Source organism: Tachysurus vachellii, chromosome 8, assembly GCF_030014155.1.
Source record: "Tachysurus vachellii isolate PV-2020 chromosome 8, HZAU_Pvac_v1, whole genome shotgun sequence".
Taxonomy (NCBI): Eukaryota; Metazoa; Chordata; class Actinopteri; order Siluriformes; family Bagridae; genus Tachysurus; species Tachysurus vachellii.
The window spans coordinates 28,628,526-28,639,001 of NC_083467.1; positions in this window are offsets into that span (position 1 = coordinate 28,628,526).

Below are 10,476 nucleotides of genomic sequence, written 5' to 3' on the forward strand. Positions count from 1 at the left end.
TGTATATTCTCCTCATTCTGTCCCCTTTTCTTCATAGTGTCTCCTTCATTCTGTCTCATCTTACTCCGTAGTTTCTCTCTATGATGTCTCCTTTTTCTCACTGTAGTTTGTCCTCAGTCTCTGTCACTCTGCATAATCCCCCTACCTTTTTCTCCTCATCCTTATTCACCTCCTTGTACTTCCTTCCCCTCCCACTCTCTCTCGTCTCCACATTTTCTTCTCAAAATGTCCTCTTCATCTTCTCTGCTGCCTTTCCTTGCTCCTCCTTTCCCCTTTGTATTCACTTACACCGTCCTCTCTTCCCATGTTCCCCTCCTCATCCCACACCTCTCGTCCTTTAACAGTCCCTTCTTTCCTTCAGCATCTTAGGTCATGAAGATCCCAGCAGTGGCACTGTGGCAGTCACTGGATCTAAAACCTCGGAGCTCCGGCTGTCCTTCGTGTTTCACGTGTACTCGTGTCACTCAGCCTTCGACCTGAGAGGAAGTAATACGCCAAATAAAAAGGCTTTGTTTGCTTTAGAGCAGAGACGCTCGTTATAACAGCTTCATGACGACGTAATAAATCCTGATCTGCAGAAATGTTTTAGACAAGATTTAGTTTATAGAGTAGAAATGGGACAAGCTTTAATATGTTATTATTTAATATGTTGTTATTATAAAGAGCTTTGAACACACACACACACACACACACACACACACACACACACACACACACACACACACACACACACACACACTGAGGTTCCTGGAACTCTCAACAGGCCACATCACCATAAAAAAACACACACCCACACACAGTGTTGAGTTGTTAATTAATGACCGCTGGAGAAGAAATCACAGATGAACCGGCCGTTAATAGAGCAGCGATGTGCTTGTTAGATGTTTTTATTTACATCAGCAAAGAAGGATTCAAAATCCTTTCAGGAAAAAACGAGCAGCCGAAAACAGGAGAGTGTGCAAATAAGAGCAGCTGTGTGTATACAGGATTTAGTGTAGACAATTTGGACATTTTACATCAGTCGTAACTTTTTTTTTACATACAAAAATTCATTAATTTCTCAAACGATTTATTTACGCTAATTTTTCCTACTTTAAAAGTATTAGTCAGTACCTTCAGGATTACACTGAAGACAACAAAGAAGCTTTACAGAAAAAAAGTTTTAAATTATATTTATCCTCATGAGCAAGACTGAGGCGATGGTGAGACTAGAGAAACGGGAGAAAAGACTGATGAGGAAGAAACAACTGGAGAGGAAAAAACCTTGAGAGGAACCAGAAGGTTGTTGATTGTCGAGGTTTTTAAAACTGTCGTCACCAAAAACGCTCAGTTGCAATGTATTGTGCTTTTTCGCAGGAATTGTCGAAACTGCAAGCACAGGATTCTTCTTTTAAATTTTTTAATGTAAAATTTCTCGTCTTAAACACATATTGTCACTGTCAGACGGAATCCTCGTATCTCCAAAACGTTATTTTTCAGGAAATTAAAAAAACGCCGTACCTTATCTGCAGTACACAGGGTTTAGTCCACGTTGCAGTGGATTGTCTTGCACTAAATTCCTGTCCTCAGACGAGCACCAGAACTAGCGGGGGTCAAGATTTTTTTTTCTTTGAGCCCAGTGTTTTGAAGACATTTACCTCAGAAGACGTGTTGATTCGTTGCGACTCTTCTTGAGGAGAAATATGCCGTGAAGCTCTCCCACGGAGTGAGGAAGAGGTGGACAGTCGAAGTGTCCAATGGAGTTATGAGATTTGCGCTCAAGCTATTTTCAAGACTTTAGATTGGTTAATAACTTGTAAAAATAACAGACCCACGTGGGGACTGACCAATAGCATCGATATGTGAAAAAATATGAAATTGACCAAATTTGGACATACGAGGTTTCCGCCCGACAGCGACGATATGTAAACTTTCTATGAGAGCTGTATTCGTGGTTCACCCACATGAAAGAAAGAGGACTTGATGAGCGGCGTGATGACGTCACAAGACACGTCTCGACCCAAACCTGTGGAAAATCTGCATTAATTTAAAAAAATTGCAAAGTCCTCTTACTATCATACTGTAAACACGGGTTTCCCACTAGGAAGTCGTAATTACGACCGAGAAACTCTGAGATAATCAAATCTTTCAACATTGTGTAGCTGAATACACTTTTTCTACTGAAGGATATGTTTTGTTTAATTTACTTAAATGCAGCTTATTCGTACTGCTGAACGTTTTGGTGATCTTTAGGTAGATCAGCAACGGTTCTGTGCATGTTGTACATTTTTACAGGACGAAAAAAGCTTAATTTGAGCAAAATTCCATTATCGTCAGCAAGCTAGCTAAATGAGTAATGTGTTAGACATAATGTAGAGTCATTAGTTATGCATTCGGACATGGGAGTAATGCTAATCGTTCCATTTCCTTATAATATTTGCTCGCTTTGTAAGCCAAGGTTTTGCAAACACAACTTACACTGAAAACTTTTTATTTCTAATCTATTATGTGTTGTTCTTATTCTGTTACAGTTTCAGCTCTTAGCTGTAGGACTACATGTTTGTCCTCTGTGGTAAAGTGAGCTTTATTAAAACGTTCAGCTCTGGTCTGGGAAGTGACCTGTTTTTGGAATGAACACTGAGGTCATTGTGTTGTGGGTCCCCTCTTTATTCAAACAACCCTAAAAGTACCCCACCAAACACACCAACACACACACAAACATCCAACGTCCTGTCCTCGCCGCTTCCACCACACACTTGATCATTAACCCGTTTTTCTCTCCCTGCTCCTGCTGGATGTCTGCGTGTAGACAAAAGCAAGTCCATCTGCGAGCGAGCTCGGCCACGCAGAACATTTTGAGAAGAATGTTTACAACGTCGATGCCAAAACCAAAACTTTGGGGAACTGCAGGAAGATTCCAGAAGATGAGGTATATACTGGCAGGGAAATATGTCCAACTGTACAACAAGACTCGGGGTTTGTACGGCACGTATAATCTCAGCAGCAGCAAGTAGCATCCATCAAGCTTGTGATTAAAAAATCCTTAAGCCATGCTGAGATGACGTGAAGGACTATATGACCGGCACGGCTGTCAGTACTCAGCCAGACCCACTTAGCTACAAGAGACACACTCTGTAGCCAAGCTATAGGCTTTTCCACTGCAGGATACCTTTTTTATGTGACGTGGACATTTGAGGAAAATGTGTCTGTAGTCATGATGTTTCAAGACTTTTAATTTTAAAGTCTATGGCTTGAGGGTTGACTGTGTGCAAATGCAGTCTGTCTTACAACTCCATGAATATCTACTTGAGATCTGTTGCTTTTTGTCTGTAGTAGCGTTCACATCCCACTAACATTTGTAGACAAGACTCTAACACTAGTCTAGTCACCTGGAGAGATCCCAAACTGAGCTTGTCAGGTCCTGCACTCCTGAATATATGAGAAAATAAACACAACAGATGTCTTTCGTGTCCTGTCCATAAAGACTGACTGTAATGATGTACACAAACATAGGAAAGAAAGGTAGACATCAAGAAAACGGTACAAGAAAGGTACACATCAAGACATTTCTTTGTTCTGACGCCCAGGTGGTGGAAAGAACTTCCCCTAAATGTCCGAACAGCAGAGTCTTTGGCTGTCTTCAAGCGACGTATAGAGACCTACCTCTTCCTGAAATACTTAAAATACCACTGGCATTACGAAATAATTTAAAACCTTGCCGTGGCTCTGGATAAGAACGTCTGTCAAAGGTAAATGTATGATGTAGATGTAGGCCGTCAGAATCAACTGTTCTGCAAAGAGAACTGAAGCTGCTGGAGTGCAAAGATCCATAAATGGTTTTATACTGTGTGTCGCTAGGAATTATTTTTACAGCTCTGGATGATAGAACTGCATTTAGGATTTCCTGTAAATCTCTCATTAGCTTTTCCCAGAGGCCAAAAAAAGAATTTGCTCCTGTTTTTGTTGTGTCCATGCCATGTTTGGCATCGAATGTCTTTGTCATATCCCACTCCACAATAGTGTATATATTCATAGAAATGTTCTTAAAAAAGTAATATTCAAAGTGATATTCGATGTAAATGTTGATATCAAACCTATTTCTGCTTGTCCATAAGGATATAAAATAGGAAGGTGTTATCTACAACCACTAAACTTCTGTGTAAGTTCCCAACGGTGGGAAAAACACACATCTCGCACTGAAAGCCAACAGAGTCCTGACTCATTTTATATCAGACTTGTAGCCAGAAAATCATTCGTTTGTTTACTCTGACTGAAAGTGCTTCATAAGTCCATTTCCTTTCTGCCGGTGGAATTGAACGTCAGCATACCGGTTAAAAGGGTTACGAATTAAAGAGTTTAGAGCAGTATTTACTTTAGCCGAATCAACGAAGGCAGATTAGTTAGTTAACTCTAACATTGAACATAGTAGTAGTTCTGAGGAAGTAAATACGTCACTAATATTTGAGCTGGTCAACTTGTTGCTAACAAAATACACATCACATACAATAGGTGCTAATATTTCCTTTCTACTTCTGGAGTTAAACTGAATAATGGGTGACTTTGTGCATACATACAGAAGCAGCGATTATACAAGTTTAATTGTACACATATTCGCCTGCGTACTTTATATACAGCCACAGAATTAAAAGTGACATCCACTCAGTTTAACGTATAGCAATTTCACAAGCAGTGAAGTTTCTCTTTCTGCCGTCATCATGATTGTAGAAAAATCCAGAAGACTGGCACACAACAGACCTTTCAATAGGTTTGTACTCTACTTGAAAGGTTTTAAAATGGAAGATGCTAAATTACTAAGCATTTATTTAGCATGTGGTCTCTTTATAACATCCCCAACTACTTCACTAAATAGTTCACTATATGGAGGTTTTGTATTAATTTCTAAGAGCAAGCAAAGGTGACGTTCCAAACAACCGCCGCAGTACATCTACAGTATATATGGCAGCCGACTTGTGTGTGTGTGTGTGTGTGTGTGTGTGTGTGCATGTGTGGGTGTAGACATAGTTCTAGGTCATCATTGATAAAATGTTTTAACGGTAATAATAAGCCCAACCTCACACGTCTAACTTCTGTATGTTAAAGAGCAGGCTGGAGAAAGGCTGCAAGACTTCATCGATCCAGGCAACATGACTCGTGGGCTTTTCATTACTGATGCATTGGATGGATCTACAGCAGCATCGCCCACAGTCTGTTTACAACGGATGGAAATCGATGCCCATGACAACACACCGTGGGAATCCGATTAGGCTTTGAGTACCTGTATTCCACTCGAACAAGTTAAGTCAAGTCAAGTCAAGTCAAGAGAGCCTTTATTGTCATTTCAACCATGTATAGCTGATGCAGTACATCGTGAAATGAAACAAAATTTCTCCAGGACTTTTGGTGCTACACAGAACAGAACAGAGATGTGTAAAACAATAAAGAGATAAGGACAAGGACACAAGTGCCTAGTGGTTAAGGTGTCGGGCTACCAATCGGAAGGTTGTGAGTTCGATTCCTACGTCCACCAAGCTGCCACTGCTGGGCCCCTGAGCAAGGCCCTTAACCCTCAATTGCTCCGTTGTATAAAAATGAGATAAAAATGTAAGTCACTCTGGATAAGTGCGTCTGCTAAATGCTGTAAATGTGATGTAATATAGTGAAAATAGTGCAAGACAAAAGACACAAAGACATACAAGACAATACAAAACACTACAGGACATTTACACACAATAGCACTGAGCAGTGTACATGTAAACTGTGTTTATACGAGTGGTGCTGTAAACATAGATGTATAGTAAATGAGTGTGTGTTCAGTTCAGTTCTGGTTGTTGAGGCGTCTGATAGCTCGAGAGAAGAAACTGATGAACAGTCTGGTTATGAGGGCCTGAATGCTTTGGAACCTTTTTGTAGACAGCTGGAGGGTGAATAGTGTGTGTGAGGGGTGTGTGGGGTCATCCACAATTCTCTTGGCTTTGTGGGGGCAACGTGTGGTATAAATGTCTGTGATAAAGGAAAGACAGACTCGATCGTGATGATACGATCAGCTGTCCTCACTATCCGCTACAGGGTTTTGTGGTCTGTGCAATTCCCAAACCAGACAGTGATGCAGCTGCTGCTGCTGATGCTCTCAATGGTCCCTCTGTAGAACCTGGTCAGGATGGATGGTGGGACATGAGATTTCATCAGACTTTGTGAGATGTAGAGATAACCTTCAGAGATTAACGATCTGTGTTGGCTCTACAGCAGGCTGTTAGCTGTTGCACCTCCTCTCTGTTTGGTGACTCGTCATTCTTGCTGATGAGGTTTGAGATGCGCATTGGTATACAGTTGTGAGTCAAAAAAGTGAACAGTCGTGTGCTGACGTAAGGGGCCCTGGTGCTCAGTGTGGTGGTGCTGGAGATGCTGTTCCTGATACAGACTAATTGAGGTCTCCCAGTCAGGAAGTCCAGGATCCAGCTGCGGAGGGATGATTGTGATGAATGCTGAACTTAGGTCTATGAACAGCATTTGTATGTCAGTGTCCTCACTGTCCATGTGCGTGAGGGCCAGATGGAGGGTCGTGACAATGGCATTGTCTGTGAAGTGACTTGGATGATATGCAAGGGGTTGAGTCGAGACTCGTGATGAGTCTTTTAATTCATTACAATAGATTTGAATGTGACGAGGTGGAACTCTGCCAGGAATGGTGTCTGGACCAGCCAACTTCCGTGGGTCAACCCTGTGTAGAGTTCTCCTCACATCATCCTTGGTTAGACAGAGCACCTGGTCAATGGGAGGAGAGATGGTCTTCCTTTCAAACCCGCTCTTCTATACCTCAAACCGAGCATAAAAATCATTTAGTGCATCGGGAAGGAAGTCATCACTGTCACAGGCGTGATCGCCAGGATGCCCTGCCACATGCGGCTGGTGTCACCACAGTCACGGAAGCTCTTGTGGGTTCTCTGGGCATGTGCATGCTTTGCCTCTTAGATGGCCCAAGACAGTTTGGCCTTTGCTATTCCTAGGGCCACCTTGTCCACTGCTCTGAAGGCAGAGTCTCTGGAATTCAGCAGTGCACACACAGTTGCAGTCATCCATGTCTTCTGATTGTAGCATGTGGTAATGGTCTTACGAGATTAGAGGTAATGGTCACTTCCTCCCTGAACATGTTCCACACAGTATATTTAAAACAGCCATGAAGGACAGAGATGCCTCCTTCTGGTCAGGATTTCACCTGCTTCAGAACTGGTTTAGAGCGTCTGACAAGCAGCATGTATGCTGGAATAAGCATAGCAGAGATGAGTTAGCCAAGGTGTGGGCGTGGCTCCGCATGGTACACACCTACACACCAGGGATGTTTGTGTAAACAAGATCAAGCGTGTTCACGAACTCAAGTGCACATATTACTGGGATTTAGGGAGCACTGATTTGAGATTTGCATGGTTAAAGTCTCAGACGGTTAAACAGTCCGTCAGGATGATGGGATTGTAAAGATTGCTAATAGTCCCATAGACTTCACAAACTGCACCACGGGGGGTGCTCCAACGATGAAAAGTGTATTGCCATGGTAAGTAAAATGGCCTGCACGTTACAGTCACAAAGTTCACTAGAGATCAGCAATAGCTAAAGACAAGCACAGAGTTCATGCACTATTCTATGTGGATGTAGACACAGGCCAAGCTACCACCACAAGACGTACCACGCTGAGCTGCATTTCTGTCGGTGAGCCCCTCTAACTCATCCTCCAGGAATCATCCTCCATCCATCCATCCGTCCCTCCCTTCCTCCTTCCCTTCCTCCTTCCCTTCCTCCCTCCCTTCCTCCCTCCCCCTCTCAGCCAGACTGCAGATACGCTCCACTGTTTCAACCTGACGGCTCTAAAATGGACGCCAGACAAAGAGACTTAAATGCAAAACCTCTTCACAAAGACCGAGAGCACAATGCAGAGAGGTCCACACTTCACAGAAGATACAAAACCCCTGGACAAAGACGTCTGTGTCAGAAATGTTAGTAAATCCATAATCATCTCTAAAGAACTGTTCAGGTCGGAATTACGTCCGTTCGGCATGAATTCATTAACATTCAATAAACATCTCGCACGGACGCTACACATATAAAGACGTGGATTGAAATGGAGGATGACTCAGCTATGTGCTGCTGCTGCTGCTGGTGTAGGTGTAGGAGGGAGGGAGTGCAACATTTTTCTCATCTGATTTTCAGCCAGCTGCTTGTTGAAGGACCGGTGACATTGTGATATCGTGACATATCTGAAAAGACTTAGAACCAACAGCGTGATGAGAAAGATAAGTGCAGTGTGTCAGACAGTTTTACAGCTCTGTACAAACATCAAACGTCTCGGATTGTATGTACGCCTGGACGTCTCGTCTACTGCATGCTGACGGTTTGAGGTGAACGATGGCGTCCAGAAGTACAGTGACACTGCAGAAATGTTTCTTACACACACACACACACACACACTCTCATCAGCGACCCACATGTCATCAGCCATTGATCTATGGCTATCTGACATTGCACAAGAGCACGCGTTTGATGTTTTAGACACATCCACATGATCTTCAACCTCCTTGATCAAAGGTGTCTCTGTTCAATCAACCACCACCGTGTTTCTTTTAGAATTTTGTGAGCAAGAATTAAGGATTTTTTTAAAGGATGAACACAATGAAACTGTTTGCTGTTTCAGCACAAGTGATGCTCAACCTAAACTGGGTCATTTTACTGGCTCTCTGCAACACACACACATACACACACACACACACACACACACATATACCATACTTTCAGTGAAATAATTTTTAGATAGATAGATAGATAGATAGATAGATAGATAGATAGATAGATAGATAGACAAACAGACAGATAGATACGTAGATAGATACGTAGATAGATAGATAGATAGATAGATAGATAGATAGATAGATAGATAGATAGATAATAATGTGTACTGTGTGTGCAACCTGTGTGAAAATCTGACTCCATTCAATGCGGGTTCAAAAAAATCTTCTGAAACTCTCTCTCACACACACACACACACACATACACACACATACACACACATACACACACACACACACACACACATACACACATACACACATACACACATACACACATACACACATATACACACACACAGGCACACATACACACACACATACTCCTGAAATGCCTGGTCCAGGGACATGAATGAGATCTAATTGTCCTCTCTGTAGTTGTGCTCACAAAGAGACGCACTGCGTCCTGCCTGTGATTAAGAGCTCAGTAATAAACGGATTGGTCAGAAACCCTACAGTCTGTGGTTACTGTAGCTGTGTAACACGTGTAACACGTGTAACATGTGTAACATGTGTAATATGTCCTAATCCTTCCTGCGGCTACACTGCGCTCTCAGCACCAGTAATGAATGAGGAACTGCGCCTTACCTGTTCACGGAGTCCGCTGCAGACTGCACGACTCGGAGCGCACTGACATGCAGGAGGCGGGGCGTCAGGGAACAAAAACACGCCCACCTACAAATACATACGGTAAATAACCCCAAGATGGAGCATCTGAATTTAGGGCCTTGTTAGAGTGAAGAAAGAGCAGCAACACCAGCAGTACAACTACTACTACTAATTATATATATATACTACTACTACTAATAATAATATATAATACTACTAATAATAAAAATTATATATATATATATATATATATAATATGTATGATGTTGACACTATTAAGTTTATATTAGGTAAAGCATGGTGTTTCTATGTTATTCTAGCAGCAGTTGCCATAATATTTTATTGCATCATGTTTTGGTTCTGATGCAAAGTTTATTTTAGACTGTTTCCACAATTATGTTACTTTTGTTGTTTAATAATTTCTTCATCATTTCTTTTTGTCATCATGTCTATTTATAGTCTATTTGCTTTGACTATCATTACTGTTCTTTTAATTAAACATGTAAATAATTATTACTTTCACCATGTTTGGCAGGTGTGAACTTGTAGCTCTGTAATATTTATATTTGACAGCATTAAGTTTTAAACTGCTAGTCGGCGTATTGAGGAGTGTATTTTTTTTCCTATGAGCTTATTGTCTGTGATTTACGGTAACATCAGCGTTACTGGGGCTTTATGGAAGATGAAGCTCCGCCCCCTGTGTCTTAACACTACAGTAGAAATGATCCTGACCTGACAGCTTAATAATGTTCCACTATTTATATATATGTAAATAAATATATTCATCTGTCTGATTAATTTATTTATGCAATATGGAATGCAATAAAATGTATTTAATTAAAAGGAGTATCATTTAAAATAACAAAAGAGAATAGAATAGAAAACAGGACTTAGTAGAATGATGAAGAATACAGTAGCATACAATAGATCAGAACACGATGGTATGAAGAAGAACAATGTGGAATGGAATAAAAGGGAAAGTAACAGAGTAAAATGGAACACAGTCATATACAGTAGAACAATGTAGAATAGAATATAAACTAATGGCTATAAAACT